Raw genomic sequence first — 20,220 nt, 5'->3', positions numbered from 1 at the left:
TTAACAGCTCCAACTATTCCTAAACCTTAGGATGATCCAAAAATTGTGTCATTGACAGTTGATCAAGTTGAACATCTCTTAACTCCTGACAAAGCGGAACATCTTCACTTTGTTTTTCAACATTCAAAAAATCCTTGGAAACTTCAACCTTCTGATTTACTTCTGGACCACAAGATAACACAATATTTTCATGAAGTTTATTAAATTCAACATTTCTTTTATCAGCATACTCCAAAATCTCTTTGTTGCTTGGGAGCTGATTCCAAGCACGATTGATCCAATGATCAATGGAAGGCTTCAAATAACTATAACTTTTAAACAAAAAATCAACATTCTCCTTAAAATCCTGAACAATAATATTAAAATCAACAGATGATAAAAAAAATGATCAAATATAATATGATTCAAAAACATATATACCTCTAAACACTTTGAACCATCAAAAATAATATCAAATCGATGAATAGAAGGACTGCTATCCATCCAATATTCAATCACATTATAATATTTATAAAAAAACAAATAAAAAAAATTCAAAATATATATTAAAAACTAAAAAAAAAACTCACATATAATATTTGTCATTTCATCATCAATTATGTTCTCTTGAACAAACTTCTTTCCTTTATTAACATTATCCACAAAAACATGAACTGATTCAAAATATAAAAGTAAATAAAAATAAAATACAAATAAAAAAAATAAAAAATAAATAAAACTTACCATTATCTCTCACTTGATTCTCATTTGTGTTATCTTCAACAACTTTTTTTCCTTTGTTAGCAAAATCCAAAACAGAAGGAACTTCATTCTAAATTGATTCTCGTGAACAATATTGATTCATTTTTCAGAAAGATCCAAAATAAAAAATAAAAAATGTAATAAATTACAAAGGAAAATAAACATAATAATTAATTGAAAAATCAAATTACCTTGGTTGAGCTTCAGATTTTTTCTTTGAATTTTTATTCATTTTTTTCAAATGAATATTCTTTCTCATCTTTTTCTTATCTGTTTTCTTTTTCATAACAACAACAGATTTGTTTTCTTCATTCTCTTTCATCTTTTTCTTTTCAATTCTTCTTTTCAAAACATTAGCAAGACTAATGTGTTCTTCATCTACAAATATAAAAACAATTTTTTATTAAATTAAAATAGTAAAAAAACAATTAAGTAAGATTATAAAAATAAAAATATTTCATAAAATTGAAAAAAAATATAAACCTGTTTCTGGTTCAGAATCTTTAACTATTGCATCATCAACAAAATCTTCATATGTTTGAATGACTTCAACTTTTTCATAACCTCCATCACTAAATGTTTCTTTCAATTTATCTTTAACTTTAATTGGAGACCAATAAGATGATGCATGATATACCCTTTCAAATGACTTTGAAGATGACTTTGTGCAGTGAATATACAATAACTACATAACATGAAAACAAAATATAATTAATAATTAAATTGAGAAAAAATAATTCAAAAAAACTTAAAATTTAAACTTACCACTTAAAACGCAACAGGACCAGTGTATTGAGGATTCTTGACATGAATTGAATCTGATTCAAATTTCAACAACTTTTTGCTCTGATTTAAACAATCAATTAACAGCTACACCAATCAAGATCTTTAATGGACATTTCTTCATCAAATTTTTCTAAAAAGTTTTGGTTGCATGTACCCATAGATGGACCATCAACCATGATGGTCACATATGCAACAAAAAAAATTCAATAAAAACATGAAACCTGAATCAGTGCTTTTTTCTAAAAGCTCTCTGAGATTAGGAAGCCTAATCCTAGAAATAGAAAACTGATTCCTCCAGTTTTTAATAACAACAATCCCATAACGACTTTTGTTAGGAATTTTCATAGAAATATCACCCATTGGAAGTCCATATATGTCATGCACACCTCTCCTAGTAATATGAATATCCTTATTGTTGATACAAAGAACATTTCTCTTTTCATCATATCTCTCAAGCACCCACGAACAGATTTCCCTAGAAAAAAATTTAACCACAAAGTCTTCAACAAATCCAAACCCTATTTCCTTAACAACATCATTTTGATTATAATTATTAAGGCTTCTGTATATACTAGATATTAAACCTGGAAGATACCTATATACAATTTCAGCCTTCTTAACATTTACTTGACCGACAACAGGAACAGAAACAAAATCATCATCTTCATTTGGACTTTTAATGACTTTGGAAACCTTCTTAACTTTAACAATTTTAACTGATGAAGTTCCTTTGGAAGAAGATGAAATATCTACAAAAGACTTAGACCTTAATGAAGCCTTTCTATTAGAATAAAGATCAGTAATATTGTCTTTTGCATCTTTCTGAAGAGCTAATCTCTTCCTTTTCTTTGATTCAACTACATATAAATAAAACAAATAAGAAAATGATGTTAAAAAGGAACTAGAAATATGAAAACAAACATTAAGAAATAAAAAAACAATTATTGTAAAAGATTCTTATCATTACAATGATTATAAAAGATAATTTCTAACATGAATAATAACTTAGATTACCATGGATAACAAAATAAACATCTACAATAATATTTATGACTGCTAAAACAAACAAATATGAATTCCTTAAATGTATATAGATAACAACTACCTTTTTTTTAATAATGCTAGAAACAAAGAATCAATATATGAAAAGAAAGCAAATAATAAAACCACACTTTATGCATACAAACTATAAACAATAATCAATATATGAAAACCAAGCCATACAAACACAGAAAGTAGACAGCATAAAACAAATACTAACATAACAAACTAAAAATTGATATTAAAAACAAACAGATAAACATGCAAATTTGATAAAATTATGTTTACATAAACAAAAAAACGATATCAAAAAGTGACAATATCAAGTAAAGTAACAATTTCAGAAACCATAAACAATAAATTGAACTTCAAATACATCCATTAACAAAAAAATGAAACAAAGCAAACAAAAAGTGACAATATCAGATAATCTAACAATTACAGCAACGACATTCAATAAATGGAACTTAAAACACTTCGATTAACAGAAAATCGAACAAAAAAACATAGACAAAGACAAATACAGAAAATATAGCAAAAAAGAAAAAACTAGGGTTTCGTAATAATTAAAAAAAACGAAAAAATTGAATAAATGACAAATAATCGAAGAATCTAAACAACAATATAGCAAAAACTAACAATAAGGACTTCGATTATACATAAAGCAATCAAACACGAACTTAATAACATAAAAATTAAAAAACAAAACTGTAACTGCTTCCATAAGATCAACACGAGAACTGCGAAGATTAAACACAATGATTGAAAGAGTATTACGACTTTGAACGACAAGATTATACGATCGATGCTTGAGAAATTCATACACTGAAACAGCGAAGAAGAATGAAGAAAATGGGGGGAGAACGAAATAAGACGGTAACGAGGGTTTATTTTTTGCAAATGACGATTGAGCCCTCAAAACAATCACCCCTCGACGGAAAATGACAAAAAGTTTGATGTATTTTCAAAAATGCCACCACCATTTAAAAAAAATACAATTAAATAAAAAAAATCATAGTCATTCGATTTTTTAGATGGAGGGCCACGATAAGTCCTCGCAGTCCTCACCGAGTCCTCACCCGATCCGATATATATATATATATATATATATATATATATATATATATATATATATATATATATATATATATATATATATATATATATATATATATATATATATATATATATATATATATATATATGGGGATAGGGAATATACATTACAGCCCCACCTAAGCTTAAGTACTAAACCTCTAAAATATGTCGTTTTAACATGCTAAATATACCCGGTTTGGTTTCACTTGGTAAATATATCATCCTCCATAACATTTCTTTCTTTCATTATCGTTTTACCATCTCTGTTTTCTTTCCTCAATTATCGTTTATTACTTCACCCAAGTGAACATTACTAAGCCCTAAACCTAAACCCTAAACCCTAAATTTAAACCCTAAACCCTAAACCTTAAACCTAAACCCTAAACCCTAAATCTAAACCCTAAACCCTAAACCCTAAACCCTAAACCCTAAACCTAAACCCTAAACCCTAAACCTAAACCCTAAACCCTAAACCTTGAACCCTATTGTGTCGATCTTGAATTTACATATTGAAGTATTAATCGTGAATCCATTAATCGTAATCTTTATATAGTAAAACAATGTATTTTCAAAAGGTTTAGTACCTAAGCTTAGGTGTGGTTGTAATGTATATTCCCTTTTCCCTATATATATAGGGTTAGGTTAATTTGAGACGACCTAATTTTGTGAGACCGTGAGACGCAATCTTAGCCACTCATTTTGTAGATAAAAGAAACATTTTTAAAATGCAAAATAATTGAAAATTTTCAAATTTTTTTTTCAAATATTATTTTCGCCATTTATATTTTCCAAAAAAAAAATTAAAAAAATACCAAAAAAATAAAAAATAAATAAAATACATTTTTTTTATATATTCTAGTAGAATATTAGAATATTTTACATATCTGATAAATCTAGTAGAATATTGTAACATTCTAAAAATCACATTGGAATATTTACAGTGTAATATTCTATTAGAATATTTTACGTATTTTTCAGGAAAACGGTAATTTTTTTTTTATTTTTTTTTTACGTAATGAAAGTGACGAAAATAATAATTAATTTTTTTTTTCAGATTTTTCCTTTTATTTTGCATTTTGAAATTATTTTTAGATTTAGTCTCACGGTATCACAAAATTAGCATGGTCTCAAATTAAACTAGACCTATATATATATATATATATATATATATATATATATATATATATATATATATATATATATATATATATATATATATATATATATATAATGCTAACTCGTTGGCGAAATTGAGGGATTTATCTCTTGGTGGCACACAAGGGAAGCCTATAAGAGAGGAGCGGGATTGTTGGATGACTGAGTCTCGCGACTATGCACCATCTGATGAGATATAAAATTGCGCCACAAACACAGCCCTAGCCAGTATTTTCTCGGCAGAAACATAGCCAAAAAGCAGAGGGCACTTGGGAGAGGATTGTGATGAAAAAAGAAGGAAGAAAAGTTTAGAGCAAATTCGTATCAAAGGATGAATGAAGGAAGTTCTTGTCAATTGAGAGCAAGGTATAAATCTCTGAACTTAATATTGTTCCTGGAATATGACTACTAGTAAGGCATAATATAATTATGAAGTCAAGAACTAAACGTCTAAATGTCAGTGGTGTTTGAACGATAAGGTTTTGATGAGTTCCCATTACGAAAATAACTCCACGTGGAAGAATGTGATTGTCACTATTTTTGGGTTGGGGTAATGGGTTGGTAGCTTAGTTAATTTATTTGATTTGCAAAGTCGAGGGGGTCGTATTTGGCGTTCTATTTCCAAAAGTAATATGCATATATGGAATATATGAAATTATATTTCACGGTGCTCTTTAGAAAAGAAAATAAAACATTGTTTTGTGCAATTCCACCTTGTTTTGTCATGATCTGTACTCTGGGAGTTTTGCCTTAGTCACTTTTCCCACGTATATATGCATGACCCTAGAGCTAGGTGGATGAAAACTGCCTTATTAATCACATGATCATCCAATCTTCCATGTGGAAGGAGTGATTTTTTTTCCTTGACAAGGCAGATTACCCAATTGGATGGCTAAGGCAGATTACCCATTAATTGCAATCTGGTGCAAATGGGTTTTTCGTCCTGGATGCACCAATTTGGGTGTTGGTTTCGGCCTAGTGAATAGCACTACTGTCTGTTGTCACCTCCCTGAATCATCTCTTAATTAGGGTGGTTTAATGGCCATTGTTGTAACGAGGTTGGCAAAGTCAAGAGGGTTCCAGATCAAGTTGATCGGTAGTTTTCGCATTCATGTGGGTGATTTGGCACTTCTTTATTTCAAAAGTGTTTGCCTCAGTTACCCTCTTGGCCAATCTAGGACCTTCTTATGGATTAACTAGATCTCACAAAAGGAATAACCCATGAACTGGATCAACCGGTTTTGTGATCCAATTACTGAATGCAGTTACTGTATCACTCCTTAAGCATCTTCCAAATCATATTATTATAGCAAATTTGGTATTAAACGGTTGGTATGGTGTTCAACTGTTGTTTAGGTACTTTGCCATTTTTTCAATTGCTTTGGTGGTGGTGCTTTCATACTAAGATAGCTGGTATGATATTTCATGTAGAAGGTCATGGTCTCAATTTTCTCATGCTACCATAGATGGGTTTTGGCCTTAGTATCAAATCAAATCGATGATGGGCTTTGTCCTACACATTCTTATCGCAGTCATATATGATCCCTGGGTACCCCCAGTTTATTATTCCATTTTTCCTTAGGTGTGCTGTGACTTTTGTGGTGTGGTCATGCTTATCTGAGGTTTAGCTCAAGGGTTAAGGTGTGTTGAGGCGATTCTGTTAACCATTGTTGGTTTTGTAGCTGATAACTGTGGCTGCTGTCTAGTAATGCTTTTTTGGTGCTTGGGTGGAATTCAAACTTGGCAAATTTGGTTATCCTTTTACTTGATGAAGTTCTTGGTACCAAAGTTTAGCTGATGTTGCTCTGCATTTATTAGTGCAATTATATATATATATATTAAATCTAAAGGTGCTTAGCAATAGTAAATTTTTTTACCTTTAGGTTTTTGCCACAAGTATTTAGTGAATTTGACACTTTTAGTCCCTAACGTCAAAATTTTTACATTTTTATGTTTTGATTAAGTTTTTGTGACTTTAGATTTTTGACATAAATCTTTAGTGACTTTGACACTTATAGTCCTTGCAGCCAAGCAATAGTAAATTTTTTTACCTTTAGGTTTTTGCCACAAGTATTTAGTGAATTTGACACTTTTAGTCCTTAAAGTCAAAATTTTTACATTTTTATGTTTTGATTAAGTTTTTGTGACTTTAGATTTTTGACATAAATCTTTAGTGACTTTGACACTTATAGTCCTTGCAGCCAAAAGTTTACATTGTGGTGTTTTTGCCACAAATCTTTAATGAATTTGACATTTTTCGTTCTTGTAGTAAAAACTTTTATATTTTGACATAAAAAACACAAAAAAACCTCATTTAGAATTTTACCACCATATTTTCCCAACTTTGGCAACTTTAACATTATTGCCACAACATTTTTGGATTTTCTCTACCAGTGTCCATTCTTTTATTTGTATACTTTTGACATTTAATTTTAAGGGCTGTCGATTTTCTCCCCTATTTGTGGTGATTTACAATTTTAACACATATCTTTTAAAGTTTGCCCATTTATTCCATATTACCCCAAAAGCGGCGTAGCCGCGAGTACTTTGCTAGTATATATTAAAGCACATGGGAAGTTTCACAAGAAAACTTTCCATGTTTATAATTTTAACACTATATTTTTACTTTTTCTTAATTTTGCCACTAAAGTTTCAACAAACTTTTCATTTTTATAATTTTGCCCCTTTATTTTTACTTCTTCACATTTTTGCCACTAAACATTCACTTTTACTTCTTTAAAACTCTTTTTCTTTATTCTTTTATAATTTTACCACTTTATTTTTACTTTTTTATAATTTTCCCACTAAAGTTTTTAACAAACTTTTCCTCTTTATAGTTTTGGTACTTTATTTTTACTAATTTTGCCACTAAAGTTTCAACAAACTTTTCATCTTTATAATTTTGGCACTTTATTTTTACTTCTTTATATTTTTGCCACTAAACTTTCACCCGTGTAACGCACGGGCCTTTTCCTAGTTCACTTGTTGATGTCACTTCCACCTATACCGGTCTATTCTATACAATTCAAAATTGTTAATTGATTTATTGATTTGGTGTGTTGGTTCATTGATCTGTGGGTTCGTGCTCTCCCTGCTGAAGCAATTTCTGCGATATTGTGATCAAAATGGCTTTGTGTATATGCTCTTCAATCTATGTATAATCATTTCATAAGCAATTATGATATTCTGAATTCATGGCGTGGTTACTTTCAAGTATAAGCTCTCGTTTCATGTAGACTATTGAATGTGGGCATTTTATCACAATAAGATTTTGGTCTCCTATATCAATGTGGCTTAGATTCTTCTTGTGCTTCTCCATGGCCTTCATGCATTTCTCCAAGAAGTGTTATTTTATGTCCCAATTGCCAAGTGTTATTTTATATCCCAATTGCCAACTAGGTTACCTCCTTGTTATTTGCTTTCCAACTTGAGCTCCTCCCTTTCTTTTTTGATAGCCAAACCATGCCCAACATACAATGAGGTTCCCATTTATAAAACCAATCGGTGACAAAAGGGATTATCCATTGCATTATATGCTAGCATATGGTTTCTCTTTTTACCAATGTGGGATTGGGTTTGCATCCCAACAATCATCCTCTCAACGACTGTTCATCACATCCAATCCTTTTTCTTACCACTAATACTCTCGGGATACGCTCACCGCTCACCTGACCCGGGCCATTAGGAAGACTTTCGATTAGGGATAAACAACGGGCCAAATCCGGACCGAACCGGCCCGAAGACCGAAAACCCGAAACTCTAATTACGTTTACTGAAAACCAAACTGATTTAGGGGATGCCGGTTCTGGGTCCCAAACCAGGTTTTGGTTTTTGGAACGAATTGGACCATTTGTTGGGCTAAATATTTGTTGGACCATTTGTTCGTTCTTCATATATAGTAACACATGTAAAAACCATGTACAAAACAAAGTTCACAATTCTATTATAAACTTACAATATAAACTATTGATTTTTAAAACAGATATCAACCGAAAATAGTAATTTTTCTATATGTTCAATTTGCAATTTGACGTCAAGAATTATGAAGTTCAAAGAATATTATAACCTTTTGTATCACTTCGAAATCGGTATGTTGCGGGACTCTACTTAGATCACGTGCAAATGAGGTGTCTAGAAATAAAATACAAACGTTATTAACATTTAGAATACATATAAAAACTGCATCGTTTACCAAAAAAAATAATTAAAAAAAATAAAAAAAAAGGTACATTTAATTAACTAAAAACAACATATTTTATAAAAATTTGCACTTTTAAACCAAAAACAACACGTTTTATTTAAAAACTCCACTTTTTAACCAAAAACAACTCTTTATATATATATATATATATATATATATATATATATATATATATATATATATATATATATATATATATATATATATATATATATATATACACTTTTGATAAAATAACCTTTTGTTTCTGGTCTGGTCCGGGTAAAAACGCTTATTCCGAGTTCGGTCCGATCCAAACCCAAAAATTGTTTTTTGTTAAAAATTAAAACCGAAACCAGTCCAGTTAAATGTATTTCTGGTCTGGTCCGGTCCCAGTTTTTTTCGGTCCGATTGGGTTGAACGGGTCATATGCTCATCCCTACCTTCGATACACGACTTGAAGATCAACTTCGTTGGACTGATAATTATTGGGATTGTGCCACCTGCACCGACCACATCATTCGAGCTCTGATACCATTTGTATAGATCGCTATTAGCCAAAGCATGTTCAACATAGAAGAACAATGATGTTCTAGTTTCTGAAACCAATTGGTGATAGAAGGAATTACCCATTGCCTTATATGCCACCATATAGTTTCTCTTTCTACCAATGTATGGTTGGGTTTGCATCCCAATAGTTTTGTATCTGCTTCACTATGTTAACTCGGTGCTACTTCAACCTTCAACTTCCAAACCAAGTACTCTCTTGAATGGGCTAACATTAACCTTTAATTTCTAAACCAAGCAGTCTCATTAACGGGCTATCATAACCAACAATGAAGACTTTAATATCAAAATTACAATGTAAATACAAAATTGATATAAATGCAATGACAACCATGATCAATGTCATATCATATCCGCATACAAATCTAGTTGAGATTGCATAAAGTCACATACCATACGAATGTAAAAATCCACTTATAATTATACTATTTTTAAGTCTAGGAATGTAATATACCTCGCTAAATAGCTTTGATTCTTTTGTAATCTAACAAAATCGAACATTTCCCCTTGATGTGGATCTTTGACCTATCTCCAAACCGAATATAACATGTCACGTTCTCGTTTGGTTCATGAAACTTTAATCACGCCGCCATCATGTGATGCCTGGCTCCTTAATCAAGAAACCAAATATCATAATCAATCCAATTTTCACTGTCCGGGAGAAGGATCACAACAATATTATTTTGTAAAAATGTTACCTTTGGAGGATATTATTTCGTCACAATGGCCATCATCAAAGTAAGCTGAATGGTTTGTGTTCGATTTGCTTCCTTCCTGTAGCAACACAAAAATGATCAAGGCAAGCAAATAGTGCGGAATAGTAAAAAAAAAACTCAAGCAATATAAGTTTTCAATACTTGGTTGATTTAATTAAGCTCAAATATTAATGGGGAACATAAGCAGGGAAATTACACGGGATTACAATGTAATATCGTCGGTGTGCACACAAATCCTATCGTCTCACCACCAATATATACGGTTACGAAAGGTAGTTGGTGGGACAATCAACCCATTATGGAATGACACTTGGAGCATAGTACCTCAACATATCCCAACAGAAAAGATTCCTGAAGATATGGCATAATACATGCATGCATTCTACAACATGTGTCGCTTTTGAAGGAGCAATCATCAATTGAAGCTCAATTACTTCGAAACCGTGAATATAAAATAATAGTTGAAATTGTATTTACATTAAAAGTGCAAAGTGGGTCAAAACAGTACAAAACTTGAAATATATTTTGAAACTAGACATACACAATATTTGATCTTCAATACTTTCTTTGGCTTTTATATCCACATTACGGTGCAAAATGACCAAGTTCGTCATAAGAAGAAACATGTTACATTGCTTTCATTTTTTTGGTGCTTTTAAAATGGACTTTAAGGTAATTTGAATCTCTACCTCGCCACATCCTCAACCTAAACGTTCACCTTTCCCTCTGTCGGCATCACCTCACCTCTTCCCTTCACTCGTAGAAAGAAGAAGAATCACAAATAATATGTTGTATTAAGCATGATGCCTACTCGGCTTGTCTAAGCAATAACCTTGGTCACCTTTTCTATGTGAAACATCAGAGTCTCTCTTCAAGGGTGTTGAGATGGCCTATGAATATTTTACGGACACATGATCCTTTAGATCATCAAATTTCTTAATAGAGGTTACAATTTGTTTTAACCACATCAAAATAGTCGAAGATATTTCTTCACCACAAAATTTTCGTAGACTTTTTCTCCAATTAAATGAATTCTAGTAAAGAACATAGTTAATTTCATGGAGAAATCATCAAGTGATTCATCTCCCTTCATGTGAAATATCTCAAATGCACTTCTCTAGGTTTTCACCTTTGCCTTTGCCTATTTGACTCGTTTGAAGCGTCTCATACACCTCTTTTGGTGTATATGTTTTAGTATGAGACTATTCAAACAAGTCAAATAGGAAAAGGAAAAGGCAAAGGTGAGACATAACACTTCGCATACACCTTAACTTTTCCTTTTTAACTCGTTTGATGCCTTTGGTGTATATGTTTTGGTATTGATATTTCTACTATAAATTGATGTGTCTCATACACCTTTGCCTTTGCCTTTTCCTATTTCACTCGTTTGGTGCCTTTTAAATTTTATACCACATAGATTGGATAGTCGAATAGAACTTGTATTACATGGTAGTCACTATGATTTACCAATAAGTGTTGGACGATGTGTTGCTTATGACAACATAGAATTGCATGATAGAGAAATTGAGTAAGAACAAATATTGATGATCCGTTTGTGCTCTTCCTAGTGGTATGTATGTTTCAATAAATCTTAAATTTATAGTAGAAATATTAATACTCTATTAACGACATTCATGATTACATGAAGGGTTGACTTATGTTATCATATTATTATTCTCCGCTTACATGATGTTAGGTGAACAAGAGAAAACTATCATAAAGATGAGTATGCTAGAATTCTAATTCACCCAATCATTGATTAAATGGAAAATAAAATTTGAAAGGCACATATACCTACTTCAAAATGTTTGGTTATTTAATAAAAAAACCAAAGTGAAGAAAATGATGTAAATAGAGTGATCATCTTTGCCGATATCCATTTTTGATTATGGTGAAGACACACTTTCAATTACAACCGGTAAAGTAATTAGTAACCACTACTTCATGTAATATATGACAAGTGTTAAGTTGTGGAGACTGATTCACCTTTTTGGTCATATAGCCGCTAGGCAAGCAAAGCATATGACCGTTTTCATCGAAGTTTATGGGCTTCGCCTTAATGACAATTTTAAGTCAAACAACTAGTATTTATATCTCTTGGATTTGTGTAACTTTATGTAATCATAAAACACTTTCGGTTGCAAGAAATAAAATCTCCCTCTGTGCTCTCGCTCTATGTGTGTATGTGTGTGTGAAATTTTCTATCGTTTTTTCAAGTGCTTAAAACCTAACAACTTCTATCAGAGATGAGTTATGACCAAAGATGGGAAGGTTAGGATCGACAAATTTGACGGTCATGATTTTGAAATTTTGAGGAGTGCAGATCGAAGCTGACCTTTACCCGAAGATGTTACACGAACCCTTGGCTATAAAGAAACCTAAAGCGATGTACCATGAGGATTGGAAGTTACTAGATCCGCAAGATCTTAGCATGGTAAGATAATCATTGACAAAGAATGTAACTTACAATATTTTTAATGAGAAGGCTACTTATGTTATGATAATAGCGATATCCAATATACACGGAAAACCCTTAGAAATGAATAAGGTGATCTTGATCCGATATTTGGTGAATTTGAAGATGGAGGGTGGCTTGGTGAGTGATCATGTTAATGAGTTTAATTCAATCAGCTCAAGGTTGATTTCAGTTGATATTGGATTCGAGGAGGAAATCATGGAGTTGTTACTATAATCATCTTTTCCCAATAATTGGTTTGGTATAGCGACAACAGTTAACAGTTCATCCGAAAATGCTAAGCTGACATTCAACTACATTCACGATTTAATCATTAGTGAGGACGTGCGTAGACAAAGTGCTAAAGAATCTTCCAGCTGTCTCTTAACTACTGCACAAAGAGAGATAAAAACCAATATGAGAGGTGGTGGCAGAGGAAGATCAAAATCAAGGAAGTTATGTTAGTTGGAAACATGAAAGATATTACATGTCAGATTTACAAGGAGCATGGTCACTTAAGAAATGATTGCACAAAACCCTTAGCAGAGAAAGGAAAGAACGAGATGAACATGTCACCAGAATTTGATGATGATGCACTTATTTGTGGTGTTGAAAACTGAATAGAATCCTAGATGATGAATTATAGTGCATAATTTCACACTAGTCATTACAGAAGTGTAATGTATAATTCTAGGCCCTACAATTGGAATGTTATGATGGCAGATAACAAAAACCTAGATATCGTTGGTGTTGGATATGCTTTCCTTAATATGACTTTAAGAACGAAAAGGACGTTGCAGAACGTCAAGTACACTAAAAAGAATGTTTTTATCAATGAAACAACAAGATGATGAAGGTAACCATGTTACTTTTGGTGATCATAAGTGGAAGGTAACAAATGAGAATATGGTTGTTGCTAAAGGGAAGAAACGAGGTACATTTTACATGGTGGAGGTTTCTAAAGATAAAGAAAATGTCGCAATAGGATAAGCAGGGTCATGCACTCTATGATATGAACGACTTAAGAATACGAGTGAGAAGGAAATGAAGATGTTAGCCTATAAAAGTTAGAACGATATTTGGAGAGCACGAGATTTGATTTTTGTTAGCCATGTGGCCTTGGAAAGCAAAAGAATGTTACTTTTGAAAAGATGAGTCAACCACCCAAGGCCGAAAGTTGGATTTAGTTCATTTAGATGTATACGATCCCACTTCAGTTTCCTTAGTGGGAGGTTCTATATATTATGTTAATTTTATTGATGATTTCCTGAGGAAATTTTTAGTTTATGTTTTGAAAAATGAATCTGAAGTATTTAGCACTTTTAAGAAATGGAAAGCTAATGTGGAGAATGAAAAAAGTATGAAGATTAAGTTTTAAATGTTAGATAATGGGAAAAATACATCAAAAAATAATTCTCTGATTTTTATGTTGAACACGAAATCAGAATATTGAAAATGATTATGTTTTGAAAAATGAATCTGAAGTATTTAGCACTTGTAAGAAATGGAAAGCTAATGTGGAGAATGCAAAAAGTATGAAGATTAAGTTTTTAATGTTAGATAATGGGAAAAATACGTCAAAAAAGAATTCTCTGATTTTTATGTTGAACACGAAATCAGAATATTGAAAACGGTTCCTAAAATGCCTCGGTAGGATGGTGTAGTTGAAAGGATAAATCATACACTGAATGAGAGGGAAAAGAGAATCAGACTACATGAAAGGTTTCCAAAGATGTTATGGGCAGATTTTTTTAGCACAACAACGTACTTAATCAATAAAGGACCCTCAATCCCCACATGGTTCATAATTCAAAGAAGAGGAATGATAAGGTTGGTAGATTTCACTTAGACACCTGAAGGTTTTTAATTGTGTCTCTTATGTAAAGATCAAAGACTCTGAAATAGACAAGCTTGAATAAAGACAAGGAAATGTACCTTCATATGATACGGTTGGGATGCCATGGGTTACCATTTCTGGGATAACCATGAAAATGGGTTATCAAAAGTATGGATTTAGTGTGAAACGAGTGTGCATTATACAAAATTAAGATGACAGCAAGCCCTAGTAGAGAAGAAAAGGGAAAAAGAAGAATCAAGTAGATTTTAATGAAGTTTCAGATGAAGACATTAGGAAGCCTAGCAATACTCCTGAGATAGGTGATGTTCAAGAAGTAGTGGAAGCTTAAATGAACATAGAGCTACTGGAAGTCCAGCTCATGAAGTTACAAATAAAGAAGAGTGTGAATTTCCTATTATTTGAAGACACGCCAGCAAAATCGGAAATCTAGTCAGGTATTGTCCTTCAACAATAACCAGTTTAGCTCAGAGAAATAGGAAATCTTAATTTTGAATATCCTATTATTTGAAGACACACCAGAGAAATAGAAATAGGAAAGCTAGTTATAGAAATTGGAAATCTTAATTTTGTGAATCTCCTATTATTTGTTACTGACATATAATGTTGAAACTGGATGTTATCGAGAGGCCTTTATGATGAAAGATTCCATATAGTGGAAGAAGGCTATGCAAGACCAGTTTAGCTCACTTGACAAGAACCAGACATGATCATGGTCAAGTTACCAATAAGAAAAAAGCACTTCAGAACAAGTAGGTGTTTTATTTAAAGATGAAATAGATGGAAATAAGAGGTACAAGGCTCGGCTGGTAGTTAACGAGTTCCAACTGAAAATATGGTTCGACTATAATAAGATCTTCTCTGTAGAAGATCTCCATCTAGAGAAAATAGATGTGAAGACAAGTTTTTTTACACAGTGACCTGGAAGAAGATATCTATATGATGCAACTAGATGGTTTTTCTATAGTTGGCAAGGAAAACCTGGTGTGCAAGTTAAATAAATGTTTGTATTGGTTGAAGTATGCTCTAAGATAGTGGTACTTGAAGTTTGATAACTTCAGGAAACAGAGTGGGTATTAGAGATGTCATATGGATCAATGTCGTTACCTAAAGAAGTTTGACTCCTCATATATCATTCTTATATTATATGTCGATGCAATGTTAATTGTTGGATCAGACATGAAGGAGATCAACAAGCTAAAGAAGCAGTTGTCCAGATAGTTGGAGATGAAGGACCTAGGTGTTTCTTAGCAGATATTGGGAAATAGCATAGCCAGAGACAAGATACAAGGTTGAAGGTACTTTGAAACTTTTTCAACAAAAGTACATCAATAAAGTTTTATAAAAAAATCAGCATGGTAGATGCTAAACCCATAAGCACACATTTTGGAAGTCAGTTAAGACTCTTAAAGAAACAATCGCTAACGATGGAAGAAGAAAAATATGAGATATTTAAAGCACCCCACACTTAAATAGTTAGTAGCTTGATGTATGATATGATATACACTAGAAAGTATATTGCTCATGTAGTGGGAGTCGCAAGCCAGTTAATGACTTAATGTATAATCCATGGAGAGAGAACTGGGAAGGTGTCAAGTGTCTGTTACATTAATTGAAAGGTACTTACAAGGTTGCCTTATACTTTAGAAGAAAAACAAATTTATGTATTCAGGAAAGAACACAAGCGAGTATGTGTCCACGACCGGGGTGCAGAAATCAATTAGATGTCTAGTTTACATAGGAGTGTTGATCTTTCAAACATATAAGCGGAGTACAAGGATATTGCAGAAGCAAGAAAAGTGCTTATATGGTTGAGGAACTTCCTATAAGAAATTGAAATGCAACATGAAGACTATGTAATACGTTATAACAACCAGAGTGCAATTCACTTGGCGAAGAATCTAGTGTTTCATAGTAGGACTAAATACATTAAGATGAGGCAACACTTTATTCGAAAACTGATAATTAATGGGACTTTGACTTAACCAAAATCATTGGTATAAAGAATACAATTTACCAAGATGGAGATTACATATTCTAGACAGGATGGTAGCATATTTGTTCATCAACCTCCAAGTAGGATATTGTTAAGTTGTAGAGACTGAATCACCATTTTGGTCATATAGCCATATAGCCTCCAGTCAGACCAAATAAGGAGTTTTATATCATATTCGCTTTCTATTTTCTTCATATGCCAGTTTTTTTCATACTGGCAATTTTAGGTCAAAAACTAGTATTTATATCCTTTGAATTCGTGTAACCTTATGTAATAAAAAAATCCTTTCGGTTGTAAATAATAAACCCCTCTCTCGTGTTCACCAATAGACGTAGCGGATCATCCTGATGGTGTGAACCACATTTTGTCTTTTCTTTTTGTTTTCACTATTATTATGAAATTGTATATTGTTTGTTGACTTTCTTAAAACTTAACAACAAGTTTGAGGGTTTTTCACATCTCTTTTGAGGAGAATGAAGGTAATACTACCCATTTAAGTAATATATCTATTTATAGATGTTCTTGTGTTGAATACATAGAGATTCTCATGTTTGACAATCACACATGCATGACCTTCAGTTTTAGGCATGTTCCTTTGTTGCTTGTTTGGTGATATTGAGATAGTTCATAAATTTAAAGTTTTTAGGCGATGGCCATGAGTCATATTTTTCGTCCAACGTAAATTTTGTTAAGTTATTGCAGATTTTTCAAAGAAAATGATATTACCACCAACTTAAAGTAGTGTAATTTGTGATATAAAATTTTAACTTTTCCTTTCAACAACATCAAAATAGTAATATATGATGATTTAGGGCTAGGTATGTCCTAGAACATGACTTTATCAGTATTTGTCCACTTTTAAAGAAGCCCAATCGGCTAATTCTCTTTTCCCCATTTCAAGGGATAAGACCTTGTCATCGAATCAAGAGAATTGATAAGTGCCTAGGCTTCTATGCCACTTTCTTTTCTAATCAGGACATGACCAAGTCGGTTACACATCTAGAAGTCTGTGAGTGATTGTATTGTTTTATTCCTAAATTTAGACATGGTCGCATCATGTGTTGATTATTTTGATAGCCAACACATAAACGCGAAAGCATAAACTTTGGATCTTTCATGTTGAATCTGATTAAAAGAAAACTTAAACTTTGGTTTTCCAGTTGATCTCAAGACTCTTTTAAAATCCCGTGGCATAGAGACCCACGAATTTCTTAGTGCATTTTCGTATATCGTGATCTGCTCCTCATCACATGTATATATAGATGGAGATATACCCTAATGTAAGAGATGGAAAGGATCTTGAGGATCTTGAGTCAAGCCGGGAACTCAACCCACAAGGTAAGTAGATATTCTATAAATCGGTCCATTAAAAATTTATATTTTTACCATAATAAATGGATTTAATGATAACATTACATATATATGAAGTGGTCCTATAATTATCTAACAATCTCCCACTGGACCATGAATATATAAATGTACGTGTAATCGTATAAGCGCTTTAATGAATGTTATCTTAATATTGGTACCCTTAAACAATCTCGTCCACTAATCATAATAGTGTAGGATCAAAGTGGTCTTCGTTACAATTTACATAACTAAACCCATCAATGGTCACATATACATATCTAACTAACGAAATAGATTAAACATGATGTGTGGTTTTAAAATCTAAATAGATTTCCAAAGAGTCCCTCTTTAGATTGAAGTGAGGTCAAACTTTAAATAATTTCAATTAATAATGGAGTTAACTGAATTCTTAATTCTATACAGAAAAAACATAATTGTTCTTAAACAAAACATAAAACACCCTAAAACTCCCACTAAAACAAAATATCACATCAACGTGTGTAGTATGCTCATTAAAGACCTAGAGAGGTAATCCCTTTATGAGCGGATCTGCTTTCATGGAGTTTGTTCATATGTGCTATATATATATATATATTTCCATTTTGCACTTTTGTGTTAACAGAAGGAAGCTTGATGTCAATATGCTTTGGATGAATAGAACTTCTGTTGTTGAAATATAATATTGCTGACTTATTATCACAACTTTAGTGGTCTTTTAATACCAATAATGTGTAGCCTCGTGACAAATTTCCACAACCATATTCCATGCTACAAATTATGTTGCCCTTATAGAAGAAACTACTGAAGTCTATTCCATGAAATGGCTCATCATTCTAAGATATCTCCCGATATGGATCGGTAACCATTTTGGCATCTAATAAAACATATGATTTCTTCTAGTTATCGTGATTCTCTATTTGGTGAATATGATCTATGCTAGCTCATCTATGAAGCTTATACATGAGTTTTGAATGTCTATTACAATGATGTTTGATATGAATGATTCAGTAGAGTTACAATATTTTAATGAATCTAAGTAGTTTAATCTTGGGAAGGAACCTTCATGTCACAAAAAGTACATGGAGGACACCTTAATAAATTCAAAATGTATGGATGCAATATTGTCGCAATGCTAATGAATATTAACGAGAGATTGGTAAGATAAGACGACACAAAATTGAGTGATGCAAGATTCTATATAATCGTTGTTGGGAAATAATATTATCACATTAATGTTGCATACCCAATGGGTATCTTATCCTGATTTAAGCATAGTCTGACGATAATGACCAGGTTGGTTCTAGTGAGAAGAGTAGAAACACATCCGACAATTTCTTTATTCTTGGCATTACTGCCATATTTTGGAGTTCAACGAAGTAGGAAATATTGGTTTCTTCTTCAATAGAGGGTGAATATGTGTTAACTTATGCATCAACTTGCCACATAGTTTAGCTGAGAGGAATTCTTATAGATTTGGGACACGTGTAGTTTCAAGCTACGAGTGTCAAGTGTGATAATCGATATGTAGTATTTATCAACACATAATCTGAAACCTCCTCTATTGTGTTATGTACATTTATTATATGCTTTATTTAATTTGAATAATAGATAGAGAGTGAAATAGTCTTCCACAATTGTTGTAACAGATCCAACATTATCGGATCTCTTTCTGTATATATGTAGTGTGAAAAATATAAGTTTTAATTATTACTTTTATATGGTACCAGTAACCCTTCCTCCTAAAAATTTCCGGACCGCCACTCTTATCCCTCATCGTGAGCACCAAATACAACTCCTCTTATTCTTTTATTATTCATACTCTACCTCTCAAAACTCCATCCCTCACTGTCCTGCAATTCCCATCCTCACTCAAATTGCTATCCACCAACTGCATGAGTTGGAAGTCTCAGATCGAAGCCCTCTTATATGTCTTTGGATCTCTAAAAATTTGTTGATGGTTCCAACCCATCTCCCAAACCCATTGTTGCAGAAAATGGCACCACCAATCCTCATCTTGATTATGTTGTCTGGTTCCGTCAAGATCGATTTCTTTTTGGAGCAGTAGTCGGTACTCTATCTCCCTCCATTGTTCCTCTCATCACCAAAGCATCCTTATCCCTAGATGCCTGGAAGATTCTATCAAACACTTATGCAAAACCATCCAGAGGTCAGATCAAACAACTTCAACATCGCCTCAAACAAACCACAAAAGTCTCGAATCAATCCATCACAAATTATATACAGTCCATTAAAACCATTGTGGATGAACCGAGTATTCTA

The 20,220-nt window shown here is 32.2% G+C and overlaps 1 protein-coding gene across 1 annotated transcript in view; it reads left to right on the top strand.

Moving 5' to 3' along the window:
* Positions 1 to 4,947: 4,947 nt before the first annotated feature.
* Positions 4,948 to 20,220, top strand: part of LOC145133718 (auxin efflux carrier component 5-like) — a 40,542-nt gene continuing 25,269 nt past the window's right edge. The window contains exon 1 of the mRNA XM_079068674.1: positions 4,948 to 5,187. The gene's annotated coding sequence lies outside the window, so the exon portion shown is untranslated. The remainder of the gene's footprint in view (positions 5,188 to 20,220) is intronic.

This window comes from Lactuca virosa, chromosome 8 (assembly GCF_052849685.1).
Source record: "Lactuca virosa cultivar CGN04683 chromosome 8, Lactuca_virosa_CGN04683_v6, whole genome shotgun sequence".
Lineage (NCBI taxonomy): Eukaryota > Viridiplantae > Streptophyta > Magnoliopsida > Asterales > Asteraceae > Lactuca > Lactuca virosa.
This window is presented reverse-complemented; position numbering and strand designations above follow the sequence as displayed.